The sequence below is a fragment of the Sus scrofa genome, chromosome 6 (genome assembly GCF_000003025.6).
Source record: "Sus scrofa isolate TJ Tabasco breed Duroc chromosome 6, Sscrofa11.1, whole genome shotgun sequence".
Lineage (NCBI taxonomy): Eukaryota > Metazoa > Chordata > Mammalia > Artiodactyla > Suidae > Sus > Sus scrofa.
The window spans coordinates 8,377,771-8,396,922 of NC_010448.4; the positions used below are offsets into that span (position 1 = coordinate 8,377,771).

The 19,152-nt window shown below is 47.5% G+C and overlaps 1 long non-coding RNA gene across 1 annotated transcript; it reads right to left on the reverse strand.

Moving 5' to 3' along the window:
• Positions 223 to 11,681, reverse strand: LOC106510468. Its single transcript, XR_002345301.1, has 3 exons — positions 9,716 to 11,681; positions 9,079 to 9,127; positions 223 to 6,932 (listed from the first exon to the last, which is right to left on the reverse strand). It is a non-coding gene; the product is annotated as an uncharacterized LOC106510468 (long non-coding RNA).

Sequence of the window (19,152 nt, forward strand, 5' to 3'; positions counted from 1 at the left end):
CGTGGCGCAGCAGAAACGAATCTGACTAGGAACCATGAGGTTGCGAGTTCGATCCCTGGCCTTGCTCTGTGGGTTAAGGATCTGACGTTGCTGTGAGCTGTAGGGTAGGTCACAGACGAAGCTTGGATCGGGCATTGCTGTGGCTGTGGTGTAGGCCGGTGGCTACAGCTCCGATGAGACCCCTCGCCTGGGAACCTCCATATACTGCGAGTGTGGCCCTAAAAAAGGACAAAAAACAAAAGACCAAAAAAAAAAAAAAAAAAAAAAAGCAACCACCGCAGAGAGGTGGTCAAGAGGAGGGCTGTGCAGGAGGTGCTGGCATCCGGGAGGAGGGGAAGAAGCCTCCTCAGGATCCACAGAAGGCTTCTCGGAGGCAGTGACCCATGGGAGACAAGTGGGAGTCTGCCAGTTGGACAAGGCAGCCCCACGGTGTTCCGGGGGAGGGGAGGATACAGGAAACAGAACTGAGACACAGAGGTATTGGCCTGGGGCTGCTGGGCCATGTGAACAAGGACGGGCAGGTGAAGATGGAGCAGGCACCCCAGGGCAGGGGGGGCACCCGCCGACCCTGCCCATCAAGCGCCACCAAGGGGGGGAGGGGCCTGGAGGGGGCTGCCCCTCCCTCTGGAGCTGCCAGGGCCTCCAGCCCCGACTGGCTGGCCCGTGGAGGGCAGCACCTGGAGAGGGGTTGAGAGCAGAGCAGGTCTCGATTCCACCCTCTGCCTCACTCTTGGCCCCTGGAGCACTGGCCTGTGCCGAGAAGCTGAGAAGCTGGAGCTGCAGGGGAGGCCGCTGCTCCGCCGCTGCCCCCCTCCATTCGGAGGCCTGGACAGGTGGCAGCAGAGGTGGTGGAGGCGGCAGATGGCAGAGAAAGAGGCTGCTCGAGGGCGGAGGGATCAACTGGTATGAGATGGGGAAACTGAGTTCCTGGAAGGTAGGGGCCTGGCAGTGCTACAGCCTGATGAGTGCAGAGCCTGCCCTCACCCCACAGCTGCCAGCAGGTCTCCCAGGTCTCATGCAGAGTCTCCCCTCATCAGATGAGAGTAAAGGAGACCAACTTACGCAGGGTTCCGACTCCAGGCCCTCAGGGTCGACCCAGCGGTCCAGCCCAGAGGTCCGTGAGCGACAAACCCACTCACAGACTGTCCACAGCTGCTGTCATGCTGCAGGGCCCCAGGGCCCTGGGGCATCCAAAGCCTGGAATATGCCTGCCCCGCCCTTTAGAGAGAACATTTGTTGAGCCCTCATCTGGCCCAGTGCTGCTCCTGTTCCAGCCTGAGAATCTGCAAGAAAGCTGCTGTGCGACAGCTGGCCTGTGCAGGGGGGCCTCTGAAGGTTAAGAGAGTCCCAGGGCTTGGGATGCAGGTGGTCCAAGGCCACCGTGAGGCCATCGGGAAGAATTCCAGCTCAGGGGACCACAGCGGGTCAAGCAGCGCCTCAGGCTTCTTCCCAGAAGCCCTATGGGAGCTCCACACTCACTGTGGCCGGGAGTCCCACCCCTGCCCCACAGCAGGGCCGCGAGGTCTCTGCAGGCTTCCTCCCCGGCTCAGCCAAGGGCTGGCGCAGTGGCCACAGAGACAGCGGCCCTTGCTTGTGGCTGATAGGTCAGGAGATAGAAAAAAGAGTGGAGCCGTTTTCTTCCGGGCCTCAGCCTCCCCGTCTGTGATCTGAGCCACGCAGTCCGTGCCGGCACACGTGCCCTTCTGTTCTCCGGTGGCCAATGGAACAGAACAGTCATGTTCTCACGCCAGTGTCACGGGCATCCCTGTGATGCTAGCAGAACACCGCAAAAGCGACAACGTGACTTGACCTCTGCTGTCTCAGCCCCTGCCTTGATCCTTCACAGAGGACATGCGACGAGATGGAAGGAGAAGTCGGGGTTGAATGTTGTGCAGAAAAACCGGGCCATGCTTCCCACCACCAGGCCTTGATGAGCTTTGTTCACCCCGTACGTACAGCAATGTTCTCGTCGAACCCCTGCTACGGGAGTTATTGGTCTTGGGTTAAAAACATCAAAATAAATATTCAGAATTGGAGGACTGGTGTTTAAATAAATAAAAAGTTTTTAAACAATAGAACAATATGCAACCGTCAAAAATTACCTCTATAGCCAACTTTCTCAACATCAACACTCTCTCAACACAGGGAACTGGCTCCCTCTTTGTTGTGGGAACTGCCCTGTGCATTGTGGGATGTTTAAAAGCATCCCCCCCCCCCCGCCCCAAATGAGACAGCCAGAAACCTCTCTAGAGGTTGCCCAGTGGGCCCTGTGGGCAGAATCACCCCCTCCCCTCGCTGAAAAGTATTGGTCCACAATTTTCAATCGTCTTAGAATTGCATGTGCTGTTACAGGCAAGAAAACCAGAAACGTCACATTTAGACAGAAAGGATCTTGCCTCTGCAAACAGTAGGAGGGGGAGCAGGAGAGGAGAAAAGAAAGGGGGGAGAGAAAAAATGGGAAGAAAGGAAGAAAACAGAAAAATTAAAGAGACAGAAAGGAAATAGCCCAGAAGTTAAAAAAATAATTACTTCCGGGCGGTGAGATTATAATCATTTAGATTTTTCTGTAATGTTCTGCATTTTCCACGGTAACTGCACGTTACTTCGGTATTCAGGAAAAGCATGCAGACAACTTAAAATATCAAGAAAATGCATAAGAACAGACATTAGTTCTGATTTATTTTGGTGGCTATTTCGGATAGCGTCTCACCTGGATGTCACATTTCTGAAAATCGCCCCTTCTTTCAGATCCATCTTGGGCCTGTCGATGGGGGCCGTGTTTCTGAGCTGCCGGGTCTGTGGCCAGCAGGCAGGGTGTCTTAGTGATGCCCTCAGAGGGGGGCTTGTCCCCATTCTGCACCCAACAGTGGCTTCCAGTGGAGTCACATGACTCTCGAGCCAAATTTTTGCTGGTTCATCTCCATTGGCATATGCTACAGGCCTTCAGACCTTTCTAGACTCGGCCCCAGTAATTTCTGAAGGGCTTCAGGAAATGTCTTACGGAACCTTAAGACACCTTTCCGCTGACCGTATGTGACGATATGCTGATGTCACTGCCTGGGTATTGCCCAGGCAGCTCAGCCAGAGACGTCAGACTCTATGCCCTGAAGCGCCTACGCCTGAGTGCCAGGCAAGCATCCTTCTGCTTCTGACTCTACCGTCTCCATCCATGGTTCCCAAACTCTCCATTAGAGGTTGACACATTTTTACTCTAAAGGGCCAAATAGTAAATATTTCAGTCTCTGTGGCCTGTGTCATCACTGTCACAACTTCCCACCTCAGCCATTGTAGTAAGAGAACCAGCACAGGCAGTGGGTAAACAAGTAAGACGTGGCTCTGCACCAGTAAAACTTGATGTGCAGACACTGAATTTTGAATTTCTTAGAATCTTCAAGCTTCATGAAATATCAGTATTTAAAAATTTTTTTCTAAGCGTTTTAACACGTGAAAACAACTTTCACCTCATGGGCGGCATGAACTGGACAGATGTTAGGTGTCAGGGTAGCTTCGGCCTCGGAGCCAGAGTGTGGCGAGCTCTGCTCTTGTGCAGAGAAAACGCCAGAAGGGGCACCGGGAGGAGGATGTGGATGGGGCTCAGTAGAAAGACCGAAGTGGGGGCACAGCCTGATTGCTTGGCTTGTGCACGCATTCATCCATTCAGTGGCATCTATTGAGAGCCTACTGCATGCACACCAAGCATCAGTGAGGCGCCAGGGCAAAGCAGTGAGCAAGTAAGACAGGCAGGGGCCCTGCCCTCATCAAGCCTGCAGTCTCCTGGGGAGACAGAATTGGACACAGTATTCAGACATGTGCTAAGGTTGCAAAGAGTGTCAGGAGTCCAAGAAAACATTTATGAGGGGAGAGTCAGGGAAGTGTTTGTGTTTCTACTGTAGCATAACCACAAACTTAGGGTCTTAAAGCAACGCACATGTATTATTTCATAGTGTGTGTAGGTCAGGCATCCGGGTTCACTTTATCTGGGCCCTCTGCTCGGGGTCTTGCAAGATAGTGATCAAGGGCTTGGCTGGGCTGTGTTCTCATGTGGAGGCTCAGATGGAGAACAGTCCACGTCTCAGCTCATCCAAGTAACTGACAGAATGGATCTCCCTGTGGTTGAATGATTGAGCGTTCTCGACTTTATTGGCTGGAGTCACGCTTAGGTCCTAGAGTCAGCCCACAGTTCCCGGACATGAAGATGTGGTTGTGGCCACTCATTACATCAAACCTCTCAAGGAAGGTCTGAGCCCTCTCTTGCAGTTTTTCACCTGATTAAGCCAAGCCCTGAACAGCAAGATAATTACCTCTTAACTTAAAATCATCAGATTTAGGACCTTATTATCATATCTTCAAAATCACTTCCCCTTTTGCATGTAGTCTGTTGGCCAGCAGCAAGTCACGGGTTCTGTCTATACTCAAGCAAAGGGGTTATACACCAGGAGCAGGAATCATGGGGGCCTCCCTAGGGTCTGCTCACTACAGGAGGGGGAGGTTTCTCATGGAAAGACATATTATACTGAGACCGATGGATGAGTATGACCTAATTAAGTGAAGCCTAAAGGGAACAGAGTCCTCGGAAGAGGGAACAGCATGTGCAAAGGCCCTGAGGAGGAATGGGAGTCTTGCAAAGCTGAAGAGGTTTAGCTTGGTGGAATGCTGTTTCTTATTCTTGGCTGTACATTACCTAGAGAACGCAACAATAGTTGTTTTTAAGAACTTGTTAAACCCACACAATTCAAAAATTCTTGGCTTAGGGTCAGGCAACCATTTTTGCTGGTTGGTTTATTTTCCTTCAAATCTCCCAAGTTATTTCTGATAGGGTAGGGGTTAAAGGTTGCCCAGATGTTGGGAACAGAGAGATAAGCCTGTTAGCTCACATCAAAAGTTATTCAGTGAAGGGAAGCAAGGAATAGCTCTTTGCTATTTTCATAATGGAGACATCATTTAAGTGTTTAAGGAAATCAAATCCATATTCTATAGAAAATAGCATTTCTGTGGGATCAAGGTTAGACTTTAACTGGAGACACACAGCGCAAGATTTGGCCAGAATTGGCCAAAATGCCCTCCATCGTGCCTAGCTCTCGTTTTAAAGTATCCAATCAAAATGTACTCAGGTTTTCTTTAAGTCCCCATTTGACCCAAGAAGCTGTGCTGGAGACGCACAACTTAAAGCGCCTTGGAAATGAGACTCTGATTTCATAGCAGTTAGCATGTACGCTTTCCAGCCACTTGTCCAGTGATGCACTAGGCCTCATTGTGTAGAATATTATGTGTCACACACGCAGCAGCACAGGAAGAGCACAAAGAAGATGCCCTCAGTTCCTACTCCACAGATGAAGACAGGGGGGCTCAGAAGGTACCTGTGGAGCCAGGTGGCAGATGGGAACGTGCACAGACTTTGGAAATGGGACCGAGGTGGCTCTTTTCAAATCCTGCCCCCTTTCTCATGACGTTTGTGCTGATAGGGAAGTTACTCAGCCCCCTTGAAGCCAAAAATATCCATTTGTTGTGCAGCTAAAACAGGCGCCAACCTTCTAGGATGGCTGGGGGGCAAAAGAAGGTGGCCTCGCACCATCCTGGAAAGAAGCACCAGGCTCTGTCCAGCCGCCAGCAGGCAGCGACGACCAAGGACAGGGTCCCACCCCCATGTCGCAGCCCCGGATCCAGTGACCTTGGCTGGGAGTAAAGGAGAAGCACATTCTCTTTAGCGGTGTCTAGAAGGGTCCCACCTGCAAAATGAATGATGGTCCCTCACGCACTGTCAGGAAGTGGAAGTGTGTTTGATTTGTTTCGACTTTACCTGTTCCATTCAGAAATGAAGCGGTTTCACAGATTTAAGATTGGCTCCATCCCCGCTCTCTCATTCACCTTCGCTGAGACTCAGTTTCTTCATAGCGCACAGAAGATAATGATACTCCTTCTGAGGGCTGTTGATGCATCCCTGTACACAGTGTCCGCACAGCCCTGATGTCCCACAGTGGCCGGCTCTCTGTCCTCACTCAGTAGAGTCTCTGTTCTTACAAGAACCAAAGAAGGAAAATGAATCAAAGGATGTGGTACAGGTTTCCGCCAGAGTATTCACCAAGCAGTCATATTGTGCGGTCCTTACACAGACGACAGCTCCGTCTTCTTATCCAGTGACCTCTCCGTGATGGAGAGAGAGGTCGTGTTACAGGAAGCTCTGACATCTCTGTTGATGCTTTATTTCTAGCTCTTCTTCAGGAGGTACCTGGTGTCCAGGGTCAGGTGGGCTCTAAACCCGCTCCAGAAGGAGCTCCACCCACCACAGGGAAGCCCACTGTCCCCTCATCCTGAGGCTGGAAGCAGGCATCCTGGAGGGAGGCCTGTGGTAGATGCAGTATTCAATCAAGCATTCGCTCCAACCTGGAGCCCATTCTGAGGTTATAAATCAGCAGCCCGTGGCCATGAACAGCCAAGCCTGACCCTCCTCAGCCCCTCTGCCGGCCTCAAAAGATTCATCCCTGTAAGTCAGATGACTCGGGGCTCCATCAGGACTCTGGCTGCACCTGTAACTCTGACTTCCTCCTCCTAACTCCAGTGCTCTTTTGGGAAAGTTATCTTGTAGAAAAGCAAATAAGAAGAAGGCCCCTTGACTCCTAAGGGCCATTTCTGCGTGCATGTACACGCTGCAGGAAGAGCCGTGGAAAACAGCTGTGATGCCCTAGCTGCTGCTCCGAGTATGAGGGGAACTCTGGTCCTGCGTGTGTGAAGCTTGGTGTCTCGGGGCACTTTTGTTGGTGACAAGACAGGGCATGCGTTTCTCAGTTCTTGTATGCCCATGCCATCCACGGTGTCCACAGAGGCCCTGCACGTCTAAAGGAAAGCTGGCTGCACCTAGAAGTTGAGCCCATGTAGGAATTATTGCTGAAGGATCTTTCTGGGTTGCTCGTAAATTTTGTAGTGTATAGGTGGAGCTGAAAAAAAGAAAAACCCAGATCATGTAAACTACTTCTTATGATAAAGTTTGGGGCGCGGGGGGCGGGGAAAGCCTGTCGGATTCCAGACCAAAATTTGGACCCACAGTTAGATTTCAGGGTTTGTTTTTTTTTTTTTTTTTTTTTTTTAAGAAAAATGAAGCAATGATCTCGTTTGTGTCTTCCTAGAGCAGAAGTGATTGGGCGCAAGCTACAGGAGAAATAAAAGCTTGTTTTTCTTAGCATGCCAGGGCTAGGCAGCCCAGGAACAGAAACAGAGCGAGAGAGACGGAGATGGAGAAAGAGAGAGGGAGAGAGAGAGGAAGGAAGAGAGGAGGGAAGGAGGGAGGGAGAGGCCCGGCCACCTTTTCCATCAGGCCTAGGACAGCCAGCGTCCAGCACTCACAATGCTTTTAGCATTAATTTTTGACTTTTTCTTTTCATAAAATGAATTTTCATTTCTTTTCATTTTAATTAGTTTTAATACTTTCTGGGGAAATCAGAAGAAAAAAATGAACATCTTGATAATAATGAACATGTAATATTTATAGGGTCCTACCGAGACTATCCTCTCCCTGACACCAGCGCAGCCATAAAACAGGATATACTCAATTTCTTTTTTCTCTTCGAGTGGAGGAAGGGGCCCGCGAGGGCAGAAGTGCCCAGGGCCCACCGGCCGAAGTTGGAACCCTGTCCTGGGAAGGGGGAGAAGGGAGCTGGGGCCACGGAGGGGAGGGGAGAGGACAGAGCAGAGAGAGGAGCTGGGGCGTGCGTGGTGCCGCGGGGAGAGCCGGTGCACAGCAGTGGGGCAGGTTCTTCCACAGGCGTGTTATCTGGTTCGAGCGCCCGGCTTGTGACTTGGATGCTGACCCTCGAAGGTGGGTTTTAACATCCCCGTGATCATTCATCCACTAGAAAAAGACTTACAAAGGCAATAAATGACGCCACGTCATCCCACGCCCCCTTCCCTAGTCTCCATTGCAACACGTCGGTGGGTTTAGATGACTTCAAACCTTACAGGTCATATGTGCGGTTATTGAACTTGAGGGAGACCGAAGACAAAGGTCACATCTTCACCCTCCAGGACGAGGCTGCCTTCTTCTGATCCCGTAAATGAACGCCGGGCCTCATGCTCCTGTTCCTGAATAAGGAACCATTGCTCGTTGAGGGAATTAGAAAAATCTGACCTTCCCAGGCATCGTCCGTCCTATAAAATTTTGTTTTCATTTGCAAAATCCAAGTGCAGGTAGGATGTTCCAGGCCTGGCTTCCTTCATCGTCCCCAGGCCCCTGGAGCTAGAGCCCCAGCAGGGGGTCTTTCTTCAGCTTGTTTCCCTGAAATCCTGAGGCTGTGCCCAGAGATAAGGGCAACCAGCCCTGTCAATGACAAACTAGCCCGTGTAACCTCTGCGGCGTGAGGCCAGGGAAGCAAAAGTTACTTCCAGAAAATGTCCTTCTGGAGTTTCCACCGTGGCGCAGCAGGTCAAGCATCCAAATGCAGTGTGGCTGGGGTAGCCACGGAGGCTCGGGTTCAATCGCAGGTCTGGCGCCGTGGGTTGAAGGATCCGGCATTGCCCTCGCTGTGGCTTGGGTCTCTGGTGTGGCTCAGAGTCAGTGCCTGGCCCTGGCATTTCCCTATGCCTCAGGTGTGGCCAGAAAATTTTAAGAATTTTAAAAATTGAAAAAAAAGAAAAATGTCTTTCCGAGTCCGTCTAGAAAATAGTAACACCACAAACCCCAGCACAACTATTTGGTGAGTCGGTGACTCTTTGGCCCACAGAGGGATCCATGCCTCAGTTTCCCTGTTTAAAAAACGTGATGACAACCCTGTATGCAAGGCCATGGTCAAGACTGAAATTAAATGATGTATATGAAGCCCTTAGCACACGCTTGACAAGTATAGGTATTAATCAGAAGGCGGCTTTTATCAGTACTATTATAATTTAATTTTCAGTTCAGTTGTTAAGGAGATGATACCTACCGTACAAAAATTTAAAATGTTGAAAAGTATAAGGAAGCAAAAAAAAAAATTATCTCCCTATCTTTCCACGTAGACATAGCCACTTTGACCTGTCATCACGCCTTTACCCTACTCATATATTTAAAAGCATTTCAGATAGAAAATGGTGAAACTAAGAAGAACTCACCGAAGTTGCTAGATTCAGGTCCACTGCCCACACATCCATTGTGTTCTTACTGTATGTAATGGCAAAATGCATTATTAGCACGATTGATGACGACAAGCAAATAATAAATCCTCAGGGGGCAATGTAACAAAAATGCACTCTTTGATGAAAAATAGAAAATGTTAAGTCGTAAAAGAAAATCTCAGTATGTGAAATTACACATCCTGGTCCTGGTGAGCAGATCACAGGCGGGCAGTTCTTCCCCGTGTATCTGTGTTTGCACTCAACGCAGGGCTGATGACAACCCCAGCACGAAGAGATGCCAGGATTTCACAGGGGAGGTGAAAGAGGAGAGAACAGCCGAGACCATTTTGAATGTGTGGAACAAAAGAGGGGACTTAACCAGGTTTGGGGTTTATTAAAAATCGATAGCCCTTGTGGCTGTGAAAAAGGGAGAGAAAAACAGGCTAATGGAATCGAATTAAAAGCTTCAAAACAGTGTCACGCATTTATGGAAACCTGACTGCTGAAAAGACTGGCTCTCGGGACCCAGATGCTTGGCCACCTCCCAACACCAGAGACCCCGTTGCCTTGGCGCGCAGACCCCAAGGCGCAGCTATAGCTCCCTCCCCCGAGCCCTCCAAGATCCAGCTCTCACCCTGGGTTCCTATGAGCTTTCTGGATGCCTGCAGGAAGGCCGGGCCGTGTCCGTGACTCTGCCCTTCCTGGGCTGTCCAGCAGAGAGTAATCAGGGTAACCATAGCCTGTCCCCTCTTGTCCCGACTCTTGGGCGATCTTTAGCACCAGAAAAGGGTTAAGTCGGGAAGCATTCCACGCAGGCGTCTCCCTCCCGAGGAAGAGCTGGAGAAGGTTTCCAGAATGATGACTCAACCCGGCCTCAGAGGAAGAGGAGGAGGATGGAGAGGAGGAGGACGGAGGGGAGAAGGAGGAAAGGAAGGAGGAAGAGGAGAGATTCTTCGCCCCATCACAGGTGTGCAGAAAGCGCTCCGTTTCGACACACCTTTATGATGGCAGCATCTCTCCCTCTTAGCTGCTGAAACGCTGACTCTGGCCGTACGTTCAGCTCACCTGGCAGGAGGGGAAGAGGAAGGGGAAGAGGCCAAGGCCTCGCCGCAGGAAATTCTGATGTGCTTGGTCTCGGATAGAGGGACGGGTCGTGAATAGCTTTTCAAGTTCTCCAGGTGATGCTAATGTGCAGCCAGGATGAACGACCTCACCGCTCTGTGCAGACGCGCTTCAGGATCTCGAAACGCCCTGCCAGCAGGGATTCGACCACATGCATCTGCCCCTCTCGTGCCCTGGTAGGATGAGCATCGTTTCCGGTAGAAGAAAACATTTGGAACCTGTGATTTTCCTGCCACAGATACGTCTTCCTTTAGGTGGAGGGAGAGCAGTGTTGGGAAATGAACTCTGCATCAACCTCAAATTATTTTTTTCTTTTCCATTGCGGTTTATCATAGAATACTGGATATGGTTCCCGCCGCTATGCAGTAGGACTTTGTTGTTTATCCATTCAATAGATACTAGTTTGCATCTGCTAACCCCAAACTCCCACTCCATCCCTCCCCAACCCCCTCCTCCTTGGCAACCACAAGTGTGTTCTTCTCTGCCTATGTCTGTTTCATAGGTAAGGTCGTTTGTGTCATATTTCAGCGTTCACACGTAAGTGATATCATATGGTATTTGTCTTTTTCTGACTGACTTCACTTAGTATCATCATCTCTAGGTCCATCCTTGTTGCTGCAGATGGCATTATTTCATTCTTTTTTATGGCGGAGTAGTGTTCCATTATGTATATATGTACTGCATCTTCTTTATCCATTCCTCTGTTGATGGACAGTCAGGTTGTATGTCAAATTGCATTAAAAATACCAACAACTGGTATTCAGTGAGTCTTAAAGATTTTGCATTTATTATCTCGTTGAATTAGGAAGACATCTCTAAATGCTTGATACGGCTGTCATTCCCATTTTACAGACGAGAACATTGAGACCAAGAGCGATTAGGTGACTCGCCCAGTGTCACACAGGGAGTCCCTGTCAAGATGAGGACTTGAATCAGACCTAAGGCCTTCAGTGCCTGAGTGCTGCAGTAAGAATGTTCTGTTTTTAAAACGTGGTCCCTACCCCCCAGCCAAGTATTCATTCCAGAATCATAGAACCCATGTGGTTTTCCCTGAAGGGAGGAGAGTTGGCCCCTTCTCTGTCCCCGAAATAAATCCCACAAAGTAGCTGTTCTGAACCTGACTCCGTCATTCCGTGGGGTCTGTGATCAGCCACCCCTTCTGTAACCTCACCCTTCTCTCCCACTCTACCTGGGAGAGTAGGGTAGAGATAGGGTAGGGTAGGGCTAGGGTGGCCACTGTGCTCCAAGCTCCCGGAGCCCCCCTGGGGAGGCAGCCAGGGGTCCCAGGGCCCAGGGACCGCTTGGCAGTCTGGGCCACGTGGTGGTGGGCCGAGCAGCGTGATTTGCAATCAGTGGGAAGTGATTACACATTGTTTCCCATCGATGGGCAGAGGGAGCCCTGACAGGATAATGAGGCGCAGCTGATGGAAGATCACAGCTGACTGTCACTGTCGGCAGCGAGTGGGCCTGGCCCAGCCCTCCAGGACCGCAGTCGGGTCCTCCCCACTGCAGAGGCTGGAGCCGAGCTGGAGAATTTGAATGCTAAACGCCGTCATGGTCGGTGCCAGAGGGTCCACCAGTGAATATTAGATAATCGGGCAAGAATAGGACACGGGAATTCCCTCTCGACAAACCACAAAGCCCCCGAGCCTGGAGCTCCGCACAGCCCTCCTAAAAAGGAGAATGCAGGTTCCAAAGAGGCAGCTTCGCAATGGGTCTGGAAACCAGGGGCCAAAGCACGGGGTCCCTTGATTGTGCGGGGGTCCCTTGATTTTGCGGGGCTCCCAGAGAAACGGGTTTCTCCAACTGTGCATTACCTGGGCAGGGCTGGGGAGTAAGGATGCGTGTTTTCCTCGCCGTGCCCAGTGAGGGAATCGGTGAAAATGATCGGTTCGCTAAGGGCCAATTGGAGGCCTGTTTACCCTTCTGTCCTCAAGGAAGAACAGCCGTTCGCCTAAATCGGGGTCTCCTTCCGTGACGGTCAGGACCGCCTCCTGGGCAAGAGATAATGGGTGCGAATTTCCCCACTGGATGGGAGGTGCTTACGTCTTGACGCTCCTGGAAATGGCCATCAGTGACCCAGAGGGCCCTTCCTGAGGAAGGTTCTTTTCCACTTAGTGTTCCTGCTCAAGTACCCTTCCCCGAGGGCGCGCCAAGAGGTCTCCGATCCATGAACTTGTGAAGAGCACAGCTCTGCTTCTCGACCTTTAACCCAAGTTCTTCACAAATCATTTCATCTTCGGCACTCAGGCTGCGTTGTCCTCGCACAACTTGTTGAAATCATTTGTCATAAAAGGTGGTATTTGGCCAATTCAAGATTGACCTAAAAGAAAAAATAAAGGGCAAACAGTTAAGATGTGCAAACCCTAGGTTAAACCATTAGTTCCCGTTTTGTTCTGCTAACAGCTTATGATAGTACATTTTCTTAAACATTTGATGTTCAGAAAACTGTTAGGTTCCCAGACAGTTGCAAGAAATAATGCAGAGAGAGCCCATGTAGACTTGACTTCGTTTGCTCAATGGTGACATCTTGGAAAATGATAACTTCATGGCCAGGATATTGACAGTGACACGATCCATGGCTTCTCACATATTCCCAGTTTTACTCATTTGTTCTATGCAGTTCTATCACATGAGGGGGGGTCTTGTATTTAGCATCATTCAGGATAATTCCATGAGCCCTAGGATCCCTTGTGTCACCCTTTGATAATCTCCCTTCTTGTCTCATGCCTGGGCCCTGGCAGCAACGCATCTGTCGTTTTTCTCTAGTTTCCTCTCTTCAAGAACACCATGTGAATGGAATCATACAGTAGGTGGCCTTCGAGGGCTGGCTTTTTTCGCTTAGCATAATTATCTGGCTTCGTCCAAGTTGTTGGATGAATCCGTCTTTCCTTCATTGTTTATTGCTGTCTGATATTCCATGGTATGGATGTCCCGCTTTGTTTAATCAGTCACCTGCTGAAGGACACCTGGGTTGCTTCCAGGCTGGAGCTGTTATGAATAAAGTTGCTCCGAATATTCACATACAGGTTTTGTGTGAAAATCCATTTTCATTTTTTCTCAGATTAATATCCAAGCATGTGATGGCTGGGTCGTATGACAATTGCATATTTAGTTGTATAGATATTGGCAAACTGATCTCCAGAGTGGCTTTAGCATTTCCCATTCCTGTCGGCAGTTTATGACTGGTCCATTTCTCTGCATCCTCACTAGCCTTTGGTGGTATCACTCTGTTTTATTTTAGCCGTTCTGATAGATGTGTGGTTTTAAATTGCACTTACCCAACAACTCATGATCTTGCACGTCTTTTCATGTGTTTATTGGCCATCTGTTATCTCCGCCTCATTGGGATGTCTCTTCATGTCTTTTGTCCATGTTTTAATTGGATTGCTTGGGAGTTTTTTTGTTTGTTTTTTACTGTTGAGTTTTGAGAGTTCTCTATATATGCTAGAAACTCCTCCTTTGTTGGATAGTTGACCGATTTTTTTCCAGTCTGTAGCTTTCCTTTTTTACTTTCTTTATGGAATCTTTTGGAGAGAAGGGACTTAGTTTTAATGGGGTCCAGTTTATCAGTTTTTCCTTTTGTAGGTCATACTTTTGGTATCAAGTCTGCAATCTCTAAGTAGATCTAGATCCTCATCTTCTCATATTGCTTTTTTTTTTTTAAGAGTTTTGTTTTTGTTTTTGTTTTTTGCTTTTTAGGGCTGCACCGGTGGCATATGGAGGTTCCCAGGCTAGGGGTCTAATTGGAGCTACAGCTGCCAGCCTATGCCACAGCCACACAGGATCCTTAACCCACTGAGTGCAGCTAGGGGTCGAACCCGCAACCTCATGGTTCCTAGTTGGATTTGTTTCCGCTGCCATGATGGGAACTCCTAGAAGTTTTATAGTATTATGTTTTCCACTTACAACCACGATCCCTTGGAAGTTAAATTTTGTGTAAGCTGTGAGGCTGAAGTCAAAATTCATTTTTTTGCTTCTGGATGTCCAGGGGTTCCAGCCCTATTTGTTAAAAGGTGTCTCTTCTGTTGTTCTGCTTTTGCATCTTTGGCAGAGATCAGTTGGGCATATTTGTGTGGTGAATAGTTTTTGAAGTTCAAGTGAAATAGAAAGTTGCAGAGCAATATTCTCGTTTGAAATATTCTCATTTGTAAACATAAATATTCGTACATCCACATAGACATATATACATATTCACAAAGCTATTTGTTGTGATTCTCTCTGAAGGTTGAGGTGGGAAGAGTTTCGCCTTATATACTTAAAGATAATAGCGTACTGAACATTTATTATGTGACAGGTGCAATTTAAAATTTTGTAATTCATTAAGGTGCCATTGTACACGCTAATTGTAATGGTAACGCTCTTGGTTAGTGAGTTTTTACCAAGTGTCACATGGCCACGTAAGATACCGTCCTTACGTGGCTGACGTATATCCTCTCCCTCCACTGTCACACCGACCCCAGGAGTTAATTTCTGTCACTATTCCTGTATTACAATGAGGAGACAGAGCTTTAAGACGTTGTGTGCCCAGCGCCCCACGAAAGCCACAGAGATGTAGGCTCCGATATTCTGACACGGCAAACAGCCCTCTGAGCCCCGTGTCCTGCTGTCTATCTGTGTTTTGTTTGACTCACCTGACAACATAGAATCGTGTTGTTTATAATCACAGAAGGAAAAAGATGACTTCAAACAATGCAATCTGATTTGCCAAAGGAAAGACGTGCCTTCTCTTTGACCCATTCAGCGGAAGCAGCACGGCACCGGTGGCCTGAGCCCTCTGGTCTGTGTAGGTCTATGAACATTTTCTCTTCAGGGCGTCTTCCCGCAGGCAAACTTCTCAACCTTCTAAAGTATTCTGATGTAGTTTCCAAAGAGAGACCACTGTCGAAAGAATATATTTTTTCCTTGAGAATTACACCCAGCTGGTTTCAGACAGCTTCTGAGAAGGAGCTGGTCTCTCCACCCATTTCTTCTGTATTCCAAGGAAACAAGACAGAGCCAGAAAGCTCTGCTACAGGACAGGACCCAAGGGCTCACTGAGGTCTTTCTGACCTAAAGTCATCTCCCCAGAATGCACCCAAAGGCAAATGGAGCGCATTCTTTAAATATTTCTGGATTTTTTTTTTTTTAAAAGCAAGCATTATTGTATTCCTTTTACTAAATAACAACCCTCTAGCAAGGAAGTGGTAAATAAGTGTTAAAATTAAAATGTAATTAATTTTAATTAAACAGTAATTAAAATATATACGTATTCACCGCAGTAGAAACACTCTCAATCACCGCAAATCCTGTACATGAAGGAAAAAGGGGGTTTGGTGAAAAAATTCCAAAATGCTTTCCCTCAGTCTTCTTATTCTCCATTTTTTTTTTCTGATTCACTGCCACCTTCCCATATCCTCAGACCTCCACAAAAAATAAAATGTGGAAATTAAAATAAAATTTAAAAATAAAAATGTTTAGGGTAGAATTATTTTACTAAGAGCTGGTACTTCTGCCCTGGATATATTTCTTCCATACTCATATCCTTTCTGTTTTGATGACCACTGGCTCCACGTGGGCTCATGTCACCTGTTTCCATCCGTAGTCTTATCATTTTTTCTGACTTCTCCTAACTCCAGCCCTGCTTCTCCAGTCAGTCCTACCCCCGCTGCCAGATCAACTGTCAGAAAATACAGCTCTGGCCTTCCGCATCCCTTGCCCAAAGATCCTCAATGGCGCCCCACTGCCTTCTGATGCAAGTACAGAGTTCTCGGTTTGGAAGTCAAGAATAGTCACAAAATGAGTCCAGTCCAATTTTTCCTGCTTTCTTTCCCCACCATTGGCCTTGACCGGCCGTCTCTGTCTGACCTCAAGGAGGACCATTTCCAAGACAGCCTTCCCATCTCTGTGCTTTTCAGAGCCTGTCCCCCAGAAAGGTTTTTCCTAATTCTCTCCAGTTTGGCCAAGACCTTGAACATTTTCTAACGATAATCCTCAAGTTCACATAGCAGTCTGCAGTGCAGAAGCCCCTTCTTGGCATTTTTACGGGTACGCCCATAGCCCACCTGCAGTTGCAATAGGAAGCTGAACGTTGAGGTTTTTGTTTACGTTAATGAAAAGATGAAAGTGAAACCATGTTTGCTTGAACTTTACTGATTCATTAGTGATGCTGTACTACCTTGCCGACTTGAATAATAGCTTTCGAATACTGGATGAACATTTCCTCAAATTTTTGTGCTATTCACAATGCCCTAGTGCAGATATGGCAGGATTTTAATGTTAATCTGTGTTATTAACATTGTTTCCAACATGCTCTTAGGTGTGGAGAATCAAAATAACACTAAATTGAGCCTTCATTTGTAGGGTTTGCCCATTCCCATGGTGTAAATACTCCCATCATAGCTGATGTCAAGCCACCAATCCCACACTGTTGAACACAGAGTTGGAAGGAGTTGTGTGGCATCATTGTATAACATTTTTGGGAGTTCCCATTATGGCTCAGGGATGACGAACCCAACTAGTGTCCATGAGGACGTGGGTTCGATCCCTGGCCTCAATCAGTGAGTTAAGGATCCAGCATTGCTGTGAGCTGTGGTGGGAGACAGATGCCACTTGGATTCACATTGCTGTGGCTGTGGCATAGGCTGGCAACTACAGCTCTGATTCGACCCCTAGCCTGGGAACCTCCATATGGCACAGGTGCGGCCCTGAAAAAAAAAAAAAATCATACATATACAATGGGAATAAATAATCTAAAGAACATAGTTAACTGTAAAATCATTGGGAGTAGTTGATTAATTTTCAGCAAAGGAACCAGTGCAGTTCAGAGTGAAAAATGTTTGTCTATATGGGAAAAAAAGAACGTTGAGTTACATCTTACACCAAATATAAAAACCAACTGGAGATGGTTCATAGACCTAAACGCAAAAGCTAAAACTGTAAAGTTTCTATAAAGTAACTAGGAGAATGTCTCTCCAACGTTTAAGTGATCAAAAGTTTCTTAGAACACAAAATGTACTAATAATTATACAAAGAAAATTGGCAAAAATGGACTTCATCTAAATTAAGCAAGGTGCTCTTCAAAAGACAGCTAGCTTTAAAAATAAATAGGCAAAACACAGACTAGGATAAAATAGTTGCAGTGCATGTATATCTGTATTCATATTCAAAACATCAAATATATACATAACAGCTAGAACTCAATATTCAAAAGACAACACCATTTAAAATAAAATAGGCTAAGACTCAAATGAGAGCAGAACAAAAGAAAATATCAAATGGCCAATAAGTGCCTGAAAAAAAGGTCCAACTGGAGTCATTAGGAAAAACACGGACTTAAACTGTGCGATAATATTGTGCAGCCACCAGGATGGCTCAAATAAAAGAGACTGACAGCACCAGATGTTGCAGCGGACCTAGTGGGAGGGCAGAATGGGAAAATCACCTTGAAAATCGGCCCAGCAGTCTCGTAACAGTAAACCCGTACCTGTCCCATGACCCAGCGGGGTCTCTCAGATGTTTCCCCAGAAGAAATGAAAGCATGGATACAATAAGACGTGTGCAGACATAGTGAAAGACACTCATTAATAGATAACCGTGAAGAGAGGTGTTCATCCGAATGAAATAGATCAACGGTGTGTGATCCATCCACACGGTAGACTACTGCACGGCAAGAGAAAGTAACAAACGGAGTTCCCATCATGGCGCAGCGGAAATGAATCCATCTAGGAACCATGAGGTTGCAGGTTCAATCCCTGGCCTCGCTCAGTGGGTTAAGGGCCTGGCGTTGCCATGAACTGTGGTGTAGGTCGTAGACACAGCTTGGATCCTGCATGGCTGTGGCTGTGGCTGTGGTGTAGGCTGGCATCTACAGCTCCGATTAGACCCCTCGCCTGGGAACCTTCATATGCCGCGGGCGCAGCCCTAAAAAGCAAAAGAAAGAAAAAGAAAGAAAAAAAGGAAAGAAAAGAAAATGTTGCAATTCTCACTTAAGATTGAAAAAGAAAGACAGAAACAAACCCATCACAGTATGGATGAACCGCAAAAACATTATGCTGAGCAGAAAAAGCCAGATAACAAGAGTACTACTGTATGATTCCATTCCATTGGAGAATTGAAACAGAAAAAACTAATCTCTGATTTAAAAAAAAAAAAAAAGTCTTAAACTTACCATCAAGGAAGTCATTCAATGCGAAACTCCTGAATTAGCACATGTGTGCTCACACACACACACACACACACACACACACAAAACCCACAGTCTTCTGACAGATGATACCAAACATGACTTAGCCTTCTCCTTCACTGAGATGCAGAAATTGGATTTTTTTTTTCCCCTGCTAGTCCAGTATCCTCTGTACTTAGGAATGCAAACTGTAAATCAATACCCACGTCTTAAAGGTGACATTTCAACAACTGTACATCCTGGAGCCTTTTAGGATCTCAGGATCATTTTGTTCCTGTCACATGTCTGACTTTGTAAATAATTGATGAGCATCCAGCTCCACATCTTGTACTACAGGATGAACCTTCTTCGTTTTGTATGGGTGCATCTTCATTCAAATAGCCGCCATTCGTTTCCTAAACATCATCCAGTACCTACTATGCTCCAGGCACTGAATCGGGCAGTGTGGGTATAAGAGTGGGAAGGACAGTCCCAGCCTGAACTTGGAATTCACATGGGGAGAAACAAAGGGTAGACTTCAAAAAATGGATTGCATCACAAATTCCATTTGTAGTTACTGCTTTTTTTTTTTTTTTTTTTTTTTTTTTTAAAGAAGGTAAACAGGGTAGGCTTCCTTCGAACACCCTTAAGAAGACTGACTCTTGTCTGGGATGGATGGAGTGAGAAAATCCACCAAGGAGGACTTCCTAGAGGAAGAAGATTTGAGCTGGGCTGGGAATGAAGAGCAAGAGTGTAGGTGGAGGGGCTAGTATTTCAGGTGGCCGAAGCTTTGTGGCCGTGGTCCA